This window comes from Rattus norvegicus, chromosome 4 (assembly GCF_036323735.1).
Source record: "Rattus norvegicus strain BN/NHsdMcwi chromosome 4, GRCr8, whole genome shotgun sequence".
Taxonomy (NCBI): Eukaryota; Metazoa; Chordata; class Mammalia; order Rodentia; family Muridae; genus Rattus; species Rattus norvegicus.
Window position 1 is genome coordinate 31758214 of NC_086022.1, and position 22215 is coordinate 31780428.

Sequence of the window (22215 nt, forward strand, 5' to 3'; positions counted from 1 at the left end):
CTAGGGTGGCACAGGCAGGCACAGGCCAAGTAGGAGGCTCAAGTCATTCAACTATTCCAAGTACGTTCTCACTTTCTACGGCCCAAGCCATTCCCTATCAAAGACACATCGCTTTGGAGTTTCTCACTTACAGTATCCACTAGTGAATTCATTTATAGGTAATACATTTTCCAGGCAAATAAGCCTTCCTGTTTTAAAGTTTAAAGTAAAGATCCGTTGCCACCATGATGAACTTTCTGAACTTTCCATGTATGGTTTTACCCACCAAAGCAAGTGAAGTCAAGAGACCATCATGGCCAAGGGTTGGTAAAACTCATCCACAAGCAATCGTTTCTTGTGATCTCCTGTGCTAAGCACTTGCTACAGTTCATATCGGAGAGAGTTTTACATGATTGAAAGAAAATCAGAAGAACACACAGCCTTCTTTAAGTCTTGGAATGCAATTTTAAATCTGTGGACTAACACACAATGGCTCTGAAATGTAAACTTGAAAAAACGGCTTAAGGCTTCTTCTAAAGCTTTGTCTTCGTGACTAGTGCAGTGTTTTGTTTGTTGAGGGCTAAGACCATAGCAACAAGCATCAAGTTGGCTGGTTCCCCTGGCCGTGTGAAAGCAAGGCTACGGAGCAGTGCTTCCTATGCTGGAGATGTCTTCTGCATTGCACACCACCGATTCTGCAGTAAGAACTAACAGGAGCAGGAACCATGCAGTAGGGCCATAAGACCACAAGAGCCACAGGGAAACAAAAGTTATAAAGGAGCCTGAGACAGGACGACGCACAGGAAGCATCAAGAGCAGGGCAGACACAGAGAGAGGAAATCTCAGGGTGACCCCCTCAGGACCAGACAGCACGCACTCCCAGAATGACAGAAGGATAAAAGTCCTCACAAGAGCCTCATTTTCTTGCCATGAGATCCCTCCTTTGGAGGTTCCAGTGGGTCTTTATTATTTCCAATCTTAAGTCTACCTGCCAGGGCCTAATGTACCAAGACATTGTCTTCTTGGATGTGACACATCCCCTAAGTGTCTACACTTTGTGGCTTTGACATGGCTCAGTGGGTAAACGGTGCTTGTGGCCAGCATGACGGCTTCATGTTTTCTTACCTCTACAATACATACATAAATAATACAAATGTATTACTGCACATGTGCTTGGACGGACACACACACACACACACACACACACACACACACACACACACACACGCACGCACGCACAATCTCAACCTCTCTTCTTGTGGAGAGAGGGAAGAGGATAGCTACTGCTTCCTGAGCACAAACTTTTAGTCTAGGATGATGGAAAGTTAGAGACGAATAGCTGTGGAAGAAGAGTAAAGTGTTAGGTTTAGGGTAAAAGGCAAGAGTAAGCGGAAGAGTAGGAATAGGGTTTGGGGTTGGGGTTGGGTCTGGTGTTGAGGATGAGGTTGGGCGGGGGTAGGGAAAGGGTAGGCTCGGGGTAGAAATACGTTTTGGAGTAAGTGTGAGTTAAGGGGTAAGGTTAAGGGTACAGGTAGGGGTAGAGCTACCGGTAGGTGTAAGGGCAGCATACAAGGAATGACATTCACACATAATGAACTACATGATGTCACTGAATGAAAAGGGAAAAACCAATCTATCTTTTTCAAAGAAAGACTAAACATATCATGTCTTTAGAAGCTTCTAAACTTCAAAATGAAGCAAATCTAAATAGCTGGGAGATTTCTGCTTAAAGAGAATATATGTAGAAACCATGAACCAAATGTGTCCGGTATTCATCAAAGAATACTAAAGATGCACCTAGAAGTATCTAAACTGTGTCTGTTGTACTTGATCAATTGCAGGTTCTGAGGCACCCCTTTGTGGTCCCCAGGCACCCCTGAGTTTTAACTTCCCCTCGCTTTATTAATATTTCTATAAAAAGACAAAATTAAGTGCAAAGTAGATTTGCATATGCATCCTCATAGGAAAACTCGGAGGCAGAGAGTTGGGGGTTGGGGGGAAATATGAAGGAGGAATGAAGACTTAGGCTGATGGCCAAGTATCTCCATGTTTAAAGTCGTCAGTTTATATTTTAATAGTTGACAATTGTGTCTGCGGAACCAGATAACGGGCATGGTTAGCGTTGCTTGATAATGTTGGTGAAAGAACCAACAGAAACTTAACATGTGGAACAGAGCAGAAACTGCTAGCATGCCAAGCCCAGTGGCCCTGTCAAACTCCTTTTTTTCTACACAAGGCTAAAAGCTGTATGGATTTCCCTCATGCTTCCCCAAAAGAAACCTGTAAGAAGAAAACAAGAAATTGCTTATTCAAGTTTTGGACACTAGGTTAACAATTTAAGATAAACCACACACTGAAGTTCTAAATTGTGCAACTTCAGAATCCAATCTAATTCTTTTCTTCTGTGTTATTCCCCATTTTCTCCTGCTGAGTCTAGATGGTCACGCCATACTAACTTTCACCTATATTTTACAACTCCAAGAACAATTTGTTCTAAATTTTTCATATTTTAGGTTTTGCCATTTTCTCTTTTTTATCTATGTTTGGATAGGCTTGACTTTTAGTATTTTGGGGGAGGAGAATAGGGTCAAGAGGAAGGCCTAGAAGACCTCCACAAAAGCCTTACACGATTAGCATAGGAAAATAAGTGGCTGGCCCAGAGGAGGGCTGCAAGGACTCCCCCACACCCCACTCCAGAGGCAGAACAGAGGCACTCCAGTGCCTGAGGGGGCTTTAGGGATATTTGTACCACCGTAACACACACTGCAGTGGGGTAGGGACACGAGACACGGTACATGTGCATACGTATTCGAGGCTACACTGATTAAAGAATTCAGAAGAACTCAGGCTTCGTGACGATAGCCCTAATTCTCCGTGCAGCAGGCAGAACAACCTAATAAACTCCTCCCTCGGAAGTTACCTTTTCCAAATGCACAGAGCATGCTCGATTCTGTTCTGGGATACACCCAGAACCCTTCTAGAGATGCCCCCTGAACCTCTACCATGGCTATCTCAACCTTTTAATGTTTCTGCCAGAGATGGACTCAAGCAGAGCAGTATTATAACCAAATCATAACAGCCCCTCTTCCACCTACCACGAATAGAACTGCAGATAGCCAAGTGAGCATTATGTCTTATGATCCACAGCAGGCACCTCGATAAAACTGCCATTTTACTGGCATTCAAATAAGAATACATCTAGAAATATCATCTTCATGTTAAAAGCAACAACAACAACTACAAAAAAACGAAAGAAAAAAAAACCCACCAATTAGGAGTTTTGGTCTTACTTTATTTTACTTTATTTTATTCTAGTTCTTTGATGACTTTTACCTCCTATGGTATCTTTGTTTCTTTGATTAAGACGTTTTCTACTATAGCTCACCAAATAGAAGACTCACCAAATCGGCACACTGAAGAAAATGAATTAAAATGTCCACTTTCATGCAGTGACCAAGCCTCAGAAGCTTGTAGTTTTAGGTTCACATGACTGACTTTCAGATTCTTACAGCAGCCTCTCTGACAGCTCACAAGGTGAGGTTCTGTTTGGTTCCTATTACACACTACCCTTATACCCTTGTCCAAATGATGTACGGCAGTGTCCTGGGCATGTCCAAAACACACAACTCTAGGCACCTTCTAGAAGGGAAACTCAGTTTAAATGCTTTACTGGGAAATAAGCAGGTATTCTGACAGCACAAACTTGTTTTTATAGGATGTCTCTCTTTACCTACTGTTCTATTTTAGTCATCAGCAGAGTGAAATTCCATGCTCAAGTTTGCAACAACTTCTTCCCTTCTGTAAATCTTTTGCTCCGGAATGAAGCTCTTCCTGTAATTTCTTGAGTATTTTGAGATTGGACAGTCAGATGAACAGCCAGAACATAGTCCATTTCCAGACAGTACGACTGGTCAAATAGATTAAAAAGTATGTTTCTGAGTGAAAGACATTCAAAGGACTACATATTTACTGCACATTTTCAGAACGATTATGTAACGTGACTTTACCTCAATGCTAACTTCACTTGAGTTCCATGCACAAAAAGATCAGGGCTTTTCTGTAGGGATTTTGCTTTTGCTTATTAGCAAGCGGCTAAAGGACCAGACATTCTTCCTATTTATGAAGCGTCAGTATAGATGAAAACATAAATATATTTAATAATACTCCAGGCGTTTTAAAAATAGCCATTGTGAGGGCCGGTACTCACTGTCAACCTGACAGAATTTAGAATCACCTGGGAGATGGGACTGTGGGAGAAAGCCTACATGACATTAGTTGATATGGTGAAGTCCCATCTTAATCAGAGGCCTGGCTATTCCCTCTGCAGGGGATCCTGGACCATAGGGCACCCAGCAGCAAGCTTGCATTCACTCCTGTTTTCTCATTATGGATACGAAGTGAGCCAAGTCTACAAGCTCCTGCCGCCTTGACTTCTGCACCGAGTTGGACTGTATCTTGAACTGCGTGCACGGTCAAACAAACTGCAGTCCCTCCTTACATTGTTTTTGTCGAGGTATTTTATCACAGCAACAGGAAAAGAAGGTAAGGTGGCCATAGTCTTGTTATAATATCATTAACTTCTTCGTTGTAAACCTCTAAGTAGTCTCTTTAATAAAAACTTATTCCTGAAGGAACAAAATATCCAGGCACTTAAAACAGTTTTCATATATTTTAAATAAATGTCAACACAGAGAAACTGTCAGCCACACCCTGCAATGGATGAAACGACAAACTTAGAAAAGCAAACTCAAGGGAACCTGAGTTGGAAGGTTTTCTGGAAAATTTCATCCATCTGCACTTACCATTAGCATAGGGTCTGGTTCTTTTTGGCTACTCTGAGGTACAGAACTGAGGAGTCCAAGGTGCCTGACTTCTCTCACAATGGTGGGCCTAATCTGGACCAGCTAGAAAGTGACGTGGGACCATGAAACAGATCCACCATTTCCTCTGCTTGCTGTGTCACTAGTCACGGAGCCTTTGATAAAGCTGAAGCAGCAAACACTGGAGATGTTTGAACTCTGTTTCCTTCCGCTTTTGTCTGTTATTAGTTTGCACAAAAACAATAAAGATTAAATGAACTAAAGCAGGGCTGTCCCAAGAGGTAAAGACATATTTACTTAAGAGGCCACGGCCAAGTCTACTTCCTTAAGCTGAGAATTTAAGAACACACAGTATCTGGTGCTGTGCTCAATAAAATAATTCTAGTACCAATTAATCAAAAAAAAAAAGAGAAAATAAATAATCTCGCATTTCTCCATACTTTTTAAAAATCTGATTCTGAGAAATCCTTAGCTTGAACCAAAGTCATCTGATGCCATTAACCAGCTTGGCTGGAAAGGGAAACCAGGAAGTGCTGACTCATCAAGAGCATACACCACCCAACTGTCAGCACTTCTGATGCCAGATTCAAAGGTGAGCCTCCTTCCTCTGACCTGCCACACTTCTCACTTGCTGACTGCACACTACAGAGTGCTGAATGCAGGCACAAAAGCTTTAGAGTACCAGCTCCATCCACAGATCTATACACGTCTAATAAAACAGTCTAAGGAATACACACATACATAATCTCTACATGTACACCCAGTTATATTCCATAATCCATACACATATACGAAACCGATGCCCGTCCATAATCAACAGAATAGAAACACTAAGAGCACTCAGATCTTCTAGCTTTAAAACAGGTCTGCATGTGGAGACAGACGTTTGGCACAGGGTCTGGCACAGTCTGCAGGCTCTGACAAGGAGCCATTTTCTTCAGTGTAAAATACAACTATTTGAGAGAGAGAGAGAGAGAGAGAGAGAGAGAGAGAGAGAGAGAGAGAGAGTGTGTGTGTGTGTGTGTGTGTGTTAAGAGACCCTGGATTCAACCGCCAGCCCCAAAAATGTATGTCAAAAATTATTATACCTCTACTTTTCAGCAACAGACCACAAAATGACACCTGCCTCAAAAACGTGGTGTACCTCTATCAGTGGGTAGTTTATACACACTTGACTAGCCAAACCCTTAAAAATTCCAATCCAAATGATCTTTGCGTGATTAAAATGCTTGCAACATTAGAAAAGTGGTTAGGCAATAACGCCCTAGAGTTGAGCTGTACGTTCTAGTCATGCAAATTCTGTCTCTATCTGTAAAACAAGAGTAAGAATCCTAATCTAGCCTGCTTTTCTGTTGCTCTGAGAACAGTACTGAAGTGGACAATAGTCAAGATAGAAATGCTGCAGGGGCATTTAGTAAGTGTAGGTAGAGGGTATCCGAACGACTCTGATTCTCACTATGTAGCCCAGGCTAGTTCTGAATTCCAGATCTTAGCCCAGAACAGTGCTAAGGTTACAGGCTTACATCACCATACCTGGTCTTCATTATACAGTTATTGTTGTTGTTAATATTATAGATAGATAGATGGATGGATAGATAGATATACAGACAGACAGACAGAGATAGACAGGAATTTGGCCTGCATGTATGTCTGTGCAGCATGTGAATGCCAAAATGGTTGTGAGCCTGGAACTGAACTCGGGTCCTCTGGAAGAGGAGCCAGTGTTCTCAACCACTTGCATGATCACCTCTCCAGCCGGATTATCATATGATTTTTGAAAAATAAAACTTGGATTGTGGGCTAGCTCCTATGCATTTCGTTAAAGACAGTGATTTTGCTGGATCTGAATCAGTGTTTGCCATTTAGGAGAGGAACAACACGGGGAAACCTGGGATGAGGAAGATTTCACTACTTCTGCACTACGCAAAAGTGTAACTCCTTATGAAAGCAATTACACACAATGGGAAAGAAACACCGCTGGAATATTGTACTGGAGAGCGACCAGCAGCCATGCAGCTCAATACTTGCAAAATATAAAGCCCCTGACTCCAGAAACCTCCGTGTGTTTTATCACGTGACTACAGAGACTTAATGTGTGTTCTCAAAAGTGAGTAACGTGGAGCTCACAGAGAGAAGGCCCGTGACGTGTTACAGTCATGCAGAGTCGGAATGTGAATCCACACATCTGATCTCCACTCCTAGGCAATCAATAATAGTCAGTGATCGAATGATAACTCACCTGTTACACGAGACCTTCTTGTGTTCTCTCCAACCTTTCATACATTTCCACACTCACATGTATTAGCTGGGACGCCCTTCCCAGGAGCAGTGCTTCTGTAAGAACACTGAATGGAGGCTCGACAGCTTGCTCAGGGCTTGCCTACAGATACTAACGTCTCACTCATTTTCCATCGTGCAAGTGTACATATGAAGCTGACGCCAACCCACAATCAACAGGAAAGATTCTGAACCACCCTACAACGAGCCATCAGAACGTCTAGCTTAAGAAAAGGTCTGCAGGGGCTGGAGAGATGGCTCAGTGGTTAAGAGCACTGACTGCTCTTCCAGAGGTCTTGAGTTCAATTCCCAGCAACCACATGGTGGCTCACAACCATCTGTAATGGGATCCGATGACCTCTTGTGGTGTGTCTGAACACAGCTACAGTATGTTCATATATATAACATAAATAAATCTTTAAAAAAAAAGAGAGAAAGAACAGGTCTGCAGCTGGGGGATAGGTATCTAGTGCAGGTTGTGAGGCTGTGACGACAGACTTAACTTTAACTTTAACTTATCTTTAACTTAAGCTACAGCCAAACTCTCAACCTGGATCTGTTATTCAAAATCCTCCAGGCCTCCCCCAACAGTGGCAAAGAAAGCCTACATGCTTCACCATAATTTGGGATTTGGGTGGGATCTTAGTACTATGTAAAAATGGGACAGAGAGTATCTATAAGGACTCCGAGAGGTAATGTATTTAGAGTGCCGATCTATACCTGCCAGAACCCACTGATTTATCAGAATCACGAAGTAAGCCACCACGCAAAGGAGGAGGTGAGAGACTCAGGGATACAGAAAGCCGGGAGAGGAGGAGAAACAGAATCAATCCTACAACGATGCTTGTCTCAAAAAGCATCAAGGCTTCCTTCACCCAAGCTCCCCCTGGCTTCTCCTACTTATCTACGTGCACTGAGGACATTCCCGACTCTTCCTGCCAAGTTAAAATGAAAACGTTCTCAGTCTAGAAATGATTGAGGTGGTTTTCTTTAATCAAATTAGCGCAGCCAAATGTTCCTTTCAAAGGTAACTGTCTACCCTGCAGCTGTATGCAAACGACCACATCAAATGTGAGGGGAAATAGCAATAGAATTGTGTCCTTACAGTGCTGAGCGGGCTGTGGAGATGGGAGACAAAGGCCTCACTGCCGCTCAGAAATACATTCCCAGGGAGCTTCCAGAAATGTGCTGACTTCACAAACTCCGAACAAAGTACCGAAACTTCCAGTATAGAATTAGCTATTTTAGGGAGGCGAGAACGTGGAGGGGGGAATTCCCCTTTAAAAACAGCTAGGCGGCAATAGATACCTTGAGTCATTTACCCTGGCGACCAAAGCCTAAACGAGAAATATTGAAAGACTGGCTGAGACTTCACTGGCAAAGAAAGGCCTTGCTTTTTCACTTCCCTTCTCTAACAAAAACACTGAGAAAACCTGAGGACGAAGCAAGCTGCCGTTGGTAATGGTTAGTTTGCATGCAGAATTTATTCTTTTAAATCATCAGACATGGGAAATTCCTGCCATGAATGAACTTACAGTTAATTATGTCTCTTAAGTTTTCTAGTTTGTTTCCCTTAGGAAAAATCAGTTGGCCAACATCCGCAAGATGATGTCATGTTGTCTCTCACGTGTTACAGTTACCAGCTGTTGGCTTGGAGATGGTGCACTAACAGTGTGAGACCTACAATATGACAATGAATTCAGACAGCTAGGTGCAATGGGCATTAGCAGATTGAGACGATGCCTGTTCCAGAAGAGACTACCGCCTCTCGAGTTATAAGGTGGACTACCTAGGGCAAGCACTGAGCTCTTGGGGTGTACCTACTTCTGAGCCGCTGCTCTCAGCCACTATGCTTCTGCTTAAGTGTGTGGACTCCTTCCTCAGTTCACCCTACCCTGTGACACACCCAATTTAAAGACTGCCCCACCAAGAGAATGTCTTACAAGAACCAAGTTGTCCTCAGGCTATGACCTTTCTTCAACCCTTAAAGCAGCCAATGGAGTCGCAAAGCGGCAGACTCACTCACTGCAACTATCCTCCTCCAGCCTCAAACAGTGCTCAAGTGAAAGAAATAAATCCAGCTATAGGAGCACACACGCACACGCACTCGCACACACATATACGCGTGCACGCTCACTGCATGGTAGAGTTCATCGAACTTTCTAGATCAGCAAAGAGATAATGACCTCCAAGGTGAAAATAAATTGAGTACTGAGGAAGTAACTTTTAGTGGTGAATACTTCATCTATTTTAATACCTAAGATTGTACTCTGTGCATATTTTATAAGTCAGTAAATACGCATGCCGTGCTCGTATTTTTACTGGAAGGCGTCCCGTGCTCTAGAACAGGCTGTGAGGGTGCTGCAGAGGAAGCAGGAAATAGAGCAAGAGCCAGGAGTTGCAACGGGGAAAAGGAGCAAGAAGAGCAGCAACAGAGTCAGCTGACAACCGATCACAGACAGAGCTGGACAGGGTGCCCACTGCCATCCTCATGCTCAGCACAGTGGAGGAAACTGACTCAGAAGCCCACACTAGCAGGTCCGTTTAGTAGCTGTGTTAGCTACGGAGGGTTTATTAAAATTTAATGCAGAGGGTAGGCTCAGTGAGGACCACATAAAAGCTGGACAGTCATGACAGTGACCTGCTAGTCTAGCCCCCCAGGTGAATTAGGCTGCCAGGCCAGCCAGAATTGACCAGCTCTGGGTTGATTGAGGAAGTCTGTCTCAGAAGGTAACAGGGGAGAGCAACTGAAAATGCGGCCCAAAATCAACCTTACCCAACCCCCCACTCGCTATATGTGCACCCCATACATGTATGAACATACAAACGCATATGCATAAACATACATGATCACACATACCCCACACATGCACACAAAAATAAACACAGATACACTCACTCACACACACACACACACACACACACACACGCACGCACGCACGCACGCACGCACACGCACACGCATGCCCACACGCCCACACACCAACACTCTTAAAGGAACACAGCAAAATTCAGCATTTTATCAATGTACCGTTCACAGTGTTTGACCTTCAACATAAAAAAGTTACGCTGACACACAGGAAAACATGGGTCGTAATTAAGAGGAAAATCAGTCCTCAAAGGTAGATTCAGAAATGACACCATTCATGGAAAGAGCGAAGACATCAAAAAGATTATCATAAATATTATAATTACACTAAAAAAAACCTAAAACAAGTCAAACTACCTGGTCAACCAGTTACTGAATTTTAAATGAGTTAAAATCATACAGAATATTCCTAATTACAAAATAACTTAATTAAAATGAAAAAAAACATTTGTAAAATTCTGTTTAGTAATTTAAAAATCTGTAGGTCAAAGAGAAAGTTACAAAATTTAAAATATTCTGAATTGAATGAAACTATGATATACTAAACTTTGTAGGGAGCAAATAAATTAACATAAATGCCTACATTAAAATACTGCAATTTTAAGGTAACTAAAAAATACAGCTAAGTATTAAAAGGAAGGCAGTAGCAAATAAATGCCAATTAGATAAAACAAGACAAACCAGTGAAAGCAGAGACCAGTAGTTAAATGGAAAGAAGTTGACAATAAAAGAACAGTATCAACAACAGCCAGCCCCAAAAGAACAACAAAAATTGAGAAAGCGGGAATTACTAACATGAGGAATCAAAGAAGGGACCACAGACAATGAAAAGAACAAGAATAAAAACCACCAAACTCAAATCCTAGATGGAAAACGCACACATAAACCCTTAGAGAACACATATCACAAGATATGGTTCATCCTACAGCAACTTACAGCCGTTAGCAGAGCTGACTTTCTAGTTCACAGCAAATACAGAACAACAGTTAAAAAGACCCATGCTACCAATTTAAGGATGGACACTTCACACATTTGCCAAAAGAGACGATATAACCAGTTTGGAAAAGTTTGGTGAGTTTCTTTAAAAAACGAAGCATGCTTTTTGTTATGCCAAGTCAGCAACCCACTTCTAAATGTTTGTCCCAGAAACAAAAATGTATGTATATGTCCTAACACTGTAAATGTGAATAAATAAACTAGGATAAAATCAGGTGATGGGAAAGAATGAAGTCCTGATAGAGTCGACAGCATGAATGAATCTTAAAAAGTTTCCAGAAGTCCAAGAAGGGGAGGCTACTAACTGCCAAGGCCCCAAAAGGGAGTATTTTAAATATTGATTATTTTGGCAGTCATATCTCATGAGATGCTTAACCAGATCAATGAAATAAAACAGAATAAAGAGAGCATCACACTTAGGGTATTTCTGAAGGACCTGGCTTATGCAGGCAAAAGGGATAAGAAAAACACAAAGGCAATCATAAACTCCGGGAAAAAAAAGTACCAGAAAGCCATCCCTTGGTTAAAAAGTACACTAAAATAGGGCACCGTTTTAAACGCATGATGCAGGACAAGAACTATCTCAAGGAAAGACTACAAAGGTCTTGATGAATTACAGAGTGTAACTTGTACAGAAGAAAACAGAAACACCCAACTCTTTGGCTGCATCGAATCTATATAGTTATAATTGGTGTGAGCATTTTACTGGCATTCAGATTCCACAGATCAACTTTACATGAAGCAGGGAAGAAGAGAGCTCAAGGATTTAAACAAGCAACAAGCATTGTGTTGTGGACTGCAGAGTAGACAGAAGAAGTTAGGGTCTCTTCTTATCAAACCAGAGTGCAAGTTAACAAATTTGATTGCTTTGGGATACTGTTAAAAATTATTATATGAAATAAAAATATCAAAATAAATTAAAAAGCAACAGTTGAAGGAAATCCAAGTCTCATCTTTAGACTAGGAAGCCCAAAGATAGTGTTTCGAGTTTAATTAAAAAGTAGAACTAGCATATTACCTAGATATATGGAGGAAGCTGCCACCAGCACCCACATCACCGTTAACAGATGTGTGTGGAGTACTGGAAATACAACACAGGAGCGTTATTTTTGGTTTACTTTGGAACCATACTTTGGTTTTGGTTGTTTGTCATTTAATTATAAGCACTTCTGCATATGTACCAAGTACTAATGTCTTGGCTACAGAAAAAGGATGACTGTACATGGATGAGGCCAATTCTTTAGCCTGCCTTCCATTATGGTGTGGTACAGGTTCCCTCCACTTGAGTCTGTTGGGTTTGAACTCACTTGTAACCAACACAATTGGCAAAACTGTTTTCTGGGATGCTGGCTTTTGCAGCCCAGAGACACCACCTGAGCCCAACTATTCTGAAGGTTTGGGTTATTAAAGGAAGCCTAATCCAAGTGTGCTTGCTCTGAACAACTCCAGATCATGTACCCAGGCTGTAGCTATCCACAAACCCACTTAGGCCCCACCAGCCTTGGAAATACATTTAATACACAATATTAAATGAATAAAATTCCCAGCTATTGGATCTCCCAGCTTATATCTGAGGCATCTACAGACAGAGATACTCTACCCTCACTCTCCAGAACTCCCCACCTACTACATCTGTGAAACACAAAAAATCGACTGTATTAAATTTCCAAATTTTGAGGCAACTCATGACACATGACACTAATCCACACAGCATCACTGTGATGGTAAAATGTAACCAACTTTAAACCGAAAACTGGCAGCAACTTCCTTCCTCTGCAAACCCTCTTATTTGAACTTGAGTAACATACTTGATCATGACTAGGGACTGCACAGCTTTTTTCTGTTTTGTTTGTTTGTTTGGTGTTTGTTTTCCTCCTGTTCTTCCTTCCTTCCTTCCTTCCTTCCTTCCTTCCTTCCTTACTAAAAAAGAAATACATCTATAGCTGATCATGACCAAGTGACAGACTGGTCTATTAGCAAATCAGAGATCAAGATGAATTCAATCCTAGCACAAAAAGTACTCCTAGAACTGAGCACTTGAGCCTCAGTATGTAAGAATACAGATACAGCCATTTATGCAAGGGTCTCAGAGCTTACATTAGCCATGGGGAACCTATACCAATCATTTTATAAAAATTCTTAGTCCAGACATATGAAACTGTCAGGTTTCCACCAAAATAGTTTAATCAAATCTGAGGCAGAGAAAGTTCACTTATAGTCAATACCATCTACTACTATTGATACAAAGTTACGGTAGCAGGAAAATTCACAAGGGAAGTATCTCAAGGCTTTAATCTGCTTGACAGTCGTTACATTATTAAACAGCTCCTGCTTCCTAACTCCAGTTTATTACCATGGAATCAACCACATACTATGATAATTATAAGACTGCCTCACCCTAAAGAAGTTTAAAGCACTAGATAGAAAAATAAAATGTCCACTAAAACTTGATATTAATTTTCATTTTATTCTCAATGAACTTATTATAAAAGGGTAAGGTTCTTCAGTTTATCTACCCACTCATTTACTTAACGACTACTTAACAAAATACTTGGAGGATGCTATTCTGCATAGAGGAAGTAATACTGCGACAGATGGGAACAGACGGGAGATTGTTGCCCTCTTGGAAATCTCAGGCTAATGGCAAGCCGACAGTACGCATACATTCTTACAAGCAACAGTGGAGTGGGCAATGTTAATAATGTAACCATGTAGCAACAGTTAAAATAAACAGTGTGACTTACTCCTATAGAATTCTAGGGAAGACACTCTTGACTTTATTCATTAAATATACTCCAGGGCTTCATCAACAGGGCAGAATTTCCTACTCCTTTAGGACACCTGTGACACCCAGGAACATGAGACCTAGTTGCTAACCCAGATTCTTTCCTTCTTCCTCAACTTACCATGTACCAGTGCTATCTTTTCTCCTATCAGTGTCTACACAGTCTTTTCAGACACATAGTTCATCTTAGATCAGTCTCTGCTTGTCTAATGATGGATTCAGCCTTTTATCAACATTTTTCTCATAAATGTGCTTCTCTTAATTCATCTAAAAAAGACAGAAGCCAGCCAGCCAGCCTTCTTTCCACAGGGTCTCCTGCAGCCCAGGTTGGTCTCTGCAACTTGCTATGTAGCAGAGCCTAGCTTTGAACTTCCGATCTCTCGCATCCACCTGTTAGGATTACAGGTATGTGCCGCTACACCCTGATGGATTCTGGGCCTGGGCTTTGTACCAATGAATTCAACTGCATATGGATCTTTCTGAGATTACCTTCAACAGTCCAAGCTAGCCAGAGTAGAGAGAAGAGAGAGCAAAACTCTAAAAAAAAAGACATTGCCTCTGCAAAACCAGTTGGTATCTCTCTGATCCCAGCAGGCAGCAGAGGTAGCTTAAAAATCCAGAAGTTCATTAAGATAAATCCCAAAAGTTAAAATAATTTAGAAGAATGACTAGCAGGATGTTATAATTTTTGTGAACTGGCATGTAAAAAAAGTTATTTCAAAGTTCAGATAAGTTACATATTCTCCATTCATAATTAGCTCTATGGGACCTTTCAAATATGAATGTCATGGTTCTTAAAATCTCAACAAGAAAAGAAATCTAATTTTACCATTCCCAAGTATTTTTCAAAAACAATTTTATAGGTTTGGGATGAATTAAAACAAAACAAACCCCCAAAACATTGAAAACTCCCAAGTTGAGATTACTATGTCTCTTACTTTTCACTAAATTTTAAAGAATATTTTGTTTGAGGCCAGTGAGATGGCTCAGCAGCTAGGAGCATTTGCTCTTCTTGCAGATGACTCCGGTACAACTCCCAGCACCTACACTGCGGCCCACACCCATCTGTAATTCTAGTTCCAGGGGTTCTAATATGCACGTCTTCCAGGGGCACCAGGCATGCACTGACACACATATAAATGACATACAGGTAAATTAACTACACCTATAAAATAAGTTAAGTCTAAAAATAATTATAATAAGTAAATAAAATGTATTTCTTAAACTCGGTACCCAAAGTTTAAAAACCTATCCTTGAAATAGACTTTTGTTCTTCTCGTTCTGTTGTAAATACTCCCGTTAAACACCTGTATTTCTTTTAAAACCAGGAGCATGCTGGGAAACGTAAATGTTTAATGCTAACCATTAGGGGAACCCACCATGAAGGTTGTGAGATCACTTATCAGTAAAGGAGGGGAGAAAGAAGAGAAGGCTCTCTGTAGAAAGCCTTGTTCCTACTCATCACCCTACTGACTTAAGTACAGTGCGGAACGACCGAGTGTCACGGAGCAGCTACTCCACAGACTCAGAAAACAAGTGGAGCAGCTCAAGCTTGTGACACCAAGTGAGTAAACCCATTTGGGATTTTATGATTTGAAGGAGGTGAGAGGAGGGCTGCATTGTTAGCTGCTGCCAGCCTCGCTGATCTGTGTTCGGTTCCTGGAGACCATATAGTAGGAGAGAATCCCATGCATCCTCTACACGTGCACACGTGAGTGTCCGCCATACACAGAGGAGAACGTAAGTGAATGCATGTGAAAACACAATTAGGGCTGGAGAGATGGCTCAGTGGCTAAGACTGCTCTTCCCGAGGTCCTGAGTTCAATTCCCAGCAACCACATGGTGGCTCACGACCATCTGTAATGGGATCCTATGTTCTCCTCTGGTGTGTCTGAAGACAGCGACAGTGTACGCATACACATTAAATAAATAAATTTAAAAAAACACAATTAATGTGAGCTAGCAAGCAAAGGGTGGAGGTGATCTCTTGAGTTGTAAACTCTAAGCACAGAGCACAAAGCAAATCAAGAGACCTCAGGAAAGTCTACCGACACTCACACAGGGAAAAAGTTCCAACAGGTTGGATCACTCAGATGCATCCTGAGTAAATTCAACATCGATTTCCAACACAGAATAAAACTTATATTTTACTATAACACTGAATCCATTCATGCTGTCACACGGGGTGGGAGAGGCATGAAAATACATACTTGTAGTCATCTGTGTACACGGTAGTTTCCTCCATGAAATCATTTTTTTTTGCTTGAGGGCAAGAGTTGATTTTGCTAATAATTCCCATTTTTGTACAGTATGACCGTTTAATATTTCATCTGATCGTGTCAACTACTGTCCAAAGTATAGGAATAGCTTCCTTCTTTATTGTTTAGGAATGTCACCCAAGAGACAGTATTAATTTACTCAAGATCACAGAGCTAGTAAGTTGAGGGGATATGAGGAAAGAATTGATATTTCCCTGTCCCAGTCTGTGAGGTCTGCAGTTCTTACTATTAGGAAAAAGTATAAGCACATCCAATCAAGAGCCACTGGTCACAACGACCCTTCAAAATGTCGCTCATCATCACCTGCCTGATCTTCCTGCATTTTTGGAAGCAACTTCCCAACTTCATCGTTGTTTACGGGGAGGGGCAGAGGGGAGACATTTCAGCATGTGACAGCTGTGTGGATCACAGCTGTGAGGAATGCTCAGCAAACACTTGCTCAGTGTTAGAAACTCTGCATTGTTCTCAAACATCCTTAACCCAAGGCTGAGAAAATATCAACTCGATTCCATTATTTAACACTCTTCCATGCAATGTAAACATTCCAAAGGGTCCTTTCTTTAACACCCCTTTCCTATGACATCACTGACTTGCTATATATTCATTTTTTTTTTGCCACAGAGTATACATGATCACCAGACCACTTTCTGCCTCAGGAAACCGACAACTAGGATGAGCTAAGGAGGATTCATTTATTTTATGTAACACTTAGTATAAGAGAATAAACACATTCTAACTGCCATACTAGACCCAAAGTTGTCAAGGCAGGCATGTATCCAGGAAGAGGGATTATTAAAGAGTGTGCCAACTAGGCAGTATGAATCCCTGGCCCTGAAATACAAGGAGCATTGCAGAATGGGCAGGGAGGGGCCCCAAACCCACTTTCTGAGGTGGACCCCGAGTCAAGTCAAAGAAACAGATATAAGAAGGGCATCTACAGGAACCGGAAAGGCCTGACTGTCCACAAATAACAAGTGCACAAAGCAAACATAAAAATGCCACAGAAGTCAGTATCAATAACGGAGAGAGATTAGGGTAGTCAAGAAACATTTAAAACGGTAGCATGCACCTGAGGGTCTCAATAGACTTCATGTCTGACCGTATTAGAATTAGCACATTCAATTCTTCCAATATCGATGTTAATCCAAAATATTTGCAAAAATATAACGATTGTGCTTTCTATTACTGTTGATTGGTGAGTCTATTTTCCTAAATAAACAAAATATGGTAGGTTAAATTAAGCACCCCAAACACTGGTTGCTCGTCCAGAGGACCCAGATTTGATTACTCAGCACCCTCACGAAAACTGAGGAGCATTTGTAACTCCAGATTGCAACAGAAAACTCCCATACAATAGGAAAATACTGTCGACTGTATTTGTTCAAATGTGCAGCAGGCTCTTTATAAGTGAATGGATCTCCAATGACATACATTAAAACAGCAACTTTATCAACTGAAATCTGAATAAAAAATATTAAGGCACATTAGATATGAGAACTGAGAACAGACATTCTGGTAGAATGAGAGATTCATTCAGTTTTGTCCCCAAAACACATGATCACCAAAATTATCCATGAACACTAGTAAGACGGGAATGTAAATTAAGGAAGGGAGGAGAAAATGTTTTCAGGAGGAAATTTTGGAGATCGGTTTAGTGCGAATGAGACATTCTAGCCACACTCCTGGTACACATGAATACTGGCAGCTGAGAACTGCTCGAGATTGGCCGAGATCTAAACAATGGGTCTGAAATAAGCAAGAAGCATTATTTTTTTTTTAAAACAAGGATCTATCTCCATGGAAACTCATTGACCTGAGTCTTAAACAAGAAGAATACCTCGAGAATTATTCAGAAATGTATGTTTCCTTTTTACAGACTTCACTTTTCCTTGACTCCACAGCGAGGTTCCATGACTTCCGTGATGATATACTAACACACAAAGGAATACAACCGCAGAGCTAAAACCTCAGCGTTACTCATTTCAACTGCAGGAAAGAGTGAGCAGAGTGTCACGGTGGAAAAACGTCTGTTTACTCACCAGCACTGACCACTGCAACTTTTCAAGAACTCAGGAAAGAACACACATACTTTACACACTGAAGTCCCAATGGAGACCTGACCCTATTTTCAATGAAGCGAGTCTTCCCCCAAAACAGATTATTCACTTACAAAATAAGACTTTTATTAATGAGGGCTGCAGTGAATTAAGACCTCTGAAAACCTGGCTTTACAATTCACAATGAAATATAAATATATCATATTCTTAAAAAATCACACGTCCACTCTTCTTTTATACTATCTACACATTGCTGGGAACCTTAAAAAGAGAAAACAAGAAACATTTCCTTAAATAAACACAGCGCTACAAATCTCATTCTTCCTTTGCCTTTAAAACAGTGACTAAATACTCTAATAATAACGAAATGTGCTCAAAACATTTGTGAAATACAACCCTATCTTCTGACAGGCAATCACCTCGGCTTCCAGAGCTAGTCACTGGATTTGAACAGTTTTTGTTGTTACTCTAACAAACTTATAGTTTGGGGCAACATAGGTTAGTACTTCCTTATGTCTCACAGCACGGAACAGGACCACGTACCAGTTTTCTGTTGATCCTAATATTCCTTCACTGACTGCAGAATTGTCTGAGTAGCCAATTACCCAGGTGTCTTGCCTACAACTAGTTTTTAGAAAGGATGCCTTTCCTTAGCACTTGCTGAAATGAGTGGAGCTTGAACGTCCACCTGTGTTAGAGACACGTCAAGGTCTTTTTATAGAGGTCCACTCGTGTGTCCCCGAGGGGGGGATTTAACCCGCATATACTGAGCAACTCTGATTAGTGTTTTGTTCATCTCCTCTTCTGTAACTAAATTACCTCAAGCATAGGCAGCTTTATAAAACGGGGCAGGTTGAGCGAGGAAAAGCAGTAAGTGGAATAAAGAGGGGACGGTCTCCCGAAGCTCGCCGGATTCAGGCAGCTGGGATGACCTGACCTGACCTTCTGCCTCTACTTCCTCCTGAGTTCTGGTATTACAAGCATGCACCACCATGCCTTGCTTAGACAAATACATTTTAAAAGAGGCAATTTTTACAAAAGGAAGGAAGGAAGGGAGGGAAGGAGGGAAGGAGGGAAGAAGGGAGGGAGGGAGGGAGGGAGGGAGGGAGGGAGGGAGGGAGGGAGGGAGGGAGGGAGGAAGAAGCAAGCCAGGAAGCTAGCCAGAGCACATTAATCTCAGCAATTGGGAGCAGAGGCAGGCAGATCTGAGTTAGAAGCCAGCCTTGTGTCTACAGACAGAGTTAGTTCCAGGACAGCCAGGGCTACGCAGAGAAACCTCAGATAAAACAAAACAAAAACAAAAACAAAAAAACAAAAACAAAAAACCAAAAACAAAAAAGAGAAAACTTGTAAGCATAGCAATTCCCTCTGATTCATTTCCCTACCCTGCTTCTTTTCTGCAGAAGCTGTCCCAGCACGTAGTAGGCCCTCAATATATATACTCGGCGCACAAACAGACGGCTGATAAGACAATTTTATTCCATCTCCATGTCCTGGGTTCAGGATGTGCAAACAGAACCCACCCATGGAATGGGAACACTCCAGTCGTACAGTTTTATCCTTCTCCTGAACTTGATAACGAACTGAAGACAAGAGCAGATCGGTGTGTAGGACACCATGGGCTCATTAAGCCTGGGACACCAAATGCAGGCAAGCAAGAGTGTGACGTCAGTGGTGCTGTGCAACCTTGGGGGTGGGGGTCTTTCACACCAACAAAAACAAGTCTGCTTTTCTGGTAAGTCCATCAAAATTAACTCTTAAAACTTTGGGGGGAAAAAAAGCCTAATGTGTTTATTGTGCTCCTTCAAGCTTAGAGGCTCAACTACATGTGGGTAGGGACTGTAATTATGATCAATTACTTATGGCTTGGAGGCACTTAAAAAAGCATCTGCCCTTTTAAGCAATCTTAGAAAAAAAAAACAAACCCAACACGGGCTTATGAATAAACTTACCCCAGGCACGACAACAAATTACAGGTTCAGGGGTTCAGTTTTGACATTCTCCCTTGGAAGAACTGTCGCTAAGATTGTCCCTAAAAATACAAACCTCTAAAGTTTTAGCCAAATATGGCATTGGGGGTGGGGGTAGGTGTGGGGGCAGGAGGTAGGTAGTGGAGAAGAAAACCAGGAAGAAAACTAAAAGAGATAGAGACGACGGCTTGTGAGGATGATGGTATTAGTTAAAACACAGGGCCATTTCACTAATCTCATGGCAAAGAGCCAATTTCAGGGTATGGGTGCCCAAGTAGCTCTTGTGTGTTGTGTAACAGTTTCCTCCAAGCTTCCCACAGGAAGTTCCTTAAGCAGGAAGGTAAACAGTTCAGAACAAGCTTCAGGAAGGTCTGGAAACTGACCAGGTTCACTAGGCTCCTCCTTGCTATATAAGCAAATAAGAGATGAGTGTTCCATTTGTCAATGTGTGTGTGTGCGTGCGTGCCTGCCTGCCTGCCTGCCTGCCTGCGTGCGGGCGTGCATGTGTGCATGCGTGTATGGGTAAAAGACTCAAAGACCAGACCAGCTAACTGCAAAATGCAGAAACCAGCCTAGCTGCCTGGAAGAAGTTGAAACCAACTGAGGATCCTGGAAGGGACAGTCTCCAACCTGTTGAGCTGCCTGTAGGCTGTGCAGAGGACTCCAGGTCCCCAGCTTTGTGAGCTGTCACCCATGCTGGGGTGGGCTTCGGTGATACAGCTTTTCTGCCCCTGTGCATGACCCCTCTTCCATATTCATATAAATAACCCCAATAAAACTCACCAAGCTGGGCTTGGGTGGTATTTGTGCTCTGATCTGTTGTGGGCTCCCTATCTGAGATGAACATGGTGTGTCTCCTGAGGAAATGTTATACAAAAGTCTTGCTGTGTCTAAATAGGAATCTGACTTGTTCTGTAAAACTGTCGGATAACAATGCCTCCTGGGGGCCTGTTCTAGGCCAAGGATCTGATAATCTCTGACATATCCAGTGCCTGAGGTGCCTTTAAGTTTATTTTCACCTACATTCTTGCCTTATCCTCACAATGCTAAGTAGGCAGGTGTCGTAAGAGGTAAAATAAATTTAGAAAAGTATGTTTGCCTTTTGCTTATAAGCAAGCAGATGCTCCTGAAATCCAGAGGTCAAAATCCCATTGCGGGGTCAACCAAAACTGTCTACAGAGGCACCAATCACAAGAGGATAAAACAGGACAACAGGGTGGGCTAACTTGCCAAAACTCTTCTGCTATAGGAACTTGCAATGAACTTCGCTCAACGAACAGGTTCTACAAAGGTGTTTGTTTGGAAGAACGCTACTTTATTTACACATGTGATCATTCCCTTTTACCTGGACACCCCGCAGGTAACAGATAAATGAAACTGATACTAAATTCTAATACTGAAATTCATCCTTTGGAACAGCTACAGTGATCCTGTAAGGTAGCGACTCAGAGCCAACACGCACCTTTCAGGATCACGGATGGAACTCCCTGAAGAACTTTTTTTTCAACAAGACATAGACAGACAGATAGACAGACACACGCATGCACGCACAGATGGTAATCCACATTTAGTAAAACCCGACTTTCTAGAAGACTCATTCTCCCACGTCTCATTACCTTCTCATAGGTACAATGGGGTCCTTTATTTACACTGTCTTTTTACTTACATATGTAGTATGGTTCACGTATGAGTCTGACTCTATTGAGAACAAGGTGCTACCAAAAACAAAACAAAAAAACCCCAACCAAACCAAAACAAAAACCACCCCAAACCAAGCCTTGTAGAGGAGTTACGAGCCCCTTAGTGACCCCCCACAGAAGATGCTGTGGTCTCTGAGTCTGTGGAAGGCTTGGTATTTCAAAGGTCAGTCTTGGTCACTCCTTTTGGATGACTAATGCTACATTGTTTGACTTTCTACAAAAATATTTAGCTGTGCTTATTTACATAATTTCATCCCCAGGGCATACAGTAGGCACATATTGGTTGTAAGGAATCCCAGACGAAAAGAAGAGCTGCGAATGGTAAACTCTAATTTTATGGAAAATTTATGGAAAGGTCTGTGCTTTCCCTTTTAACTTCCAGCAATGCAACTGCTTAAAAAGAGAGAAGGATAAAAGGCACAGTGGGGGAAATCCCAGCATCTTCTAGAAAACACCATTATCTTCAATCGCAGGAGAGTTGGT

General features: G+C 41.8%; 1 protein-coding gene across 7 annotated transcripts in view; it reads right to left on the reverse strand.

Annotated features, from left to right (window-relative positions):
- Cdk6 (cyclin-dependent kinase 6) overlaps positions 1 to 22215 on the reverse strand; it is a 192349-nt gene that overhangs the window by 165830 nt on the left and 4304 nt on the right.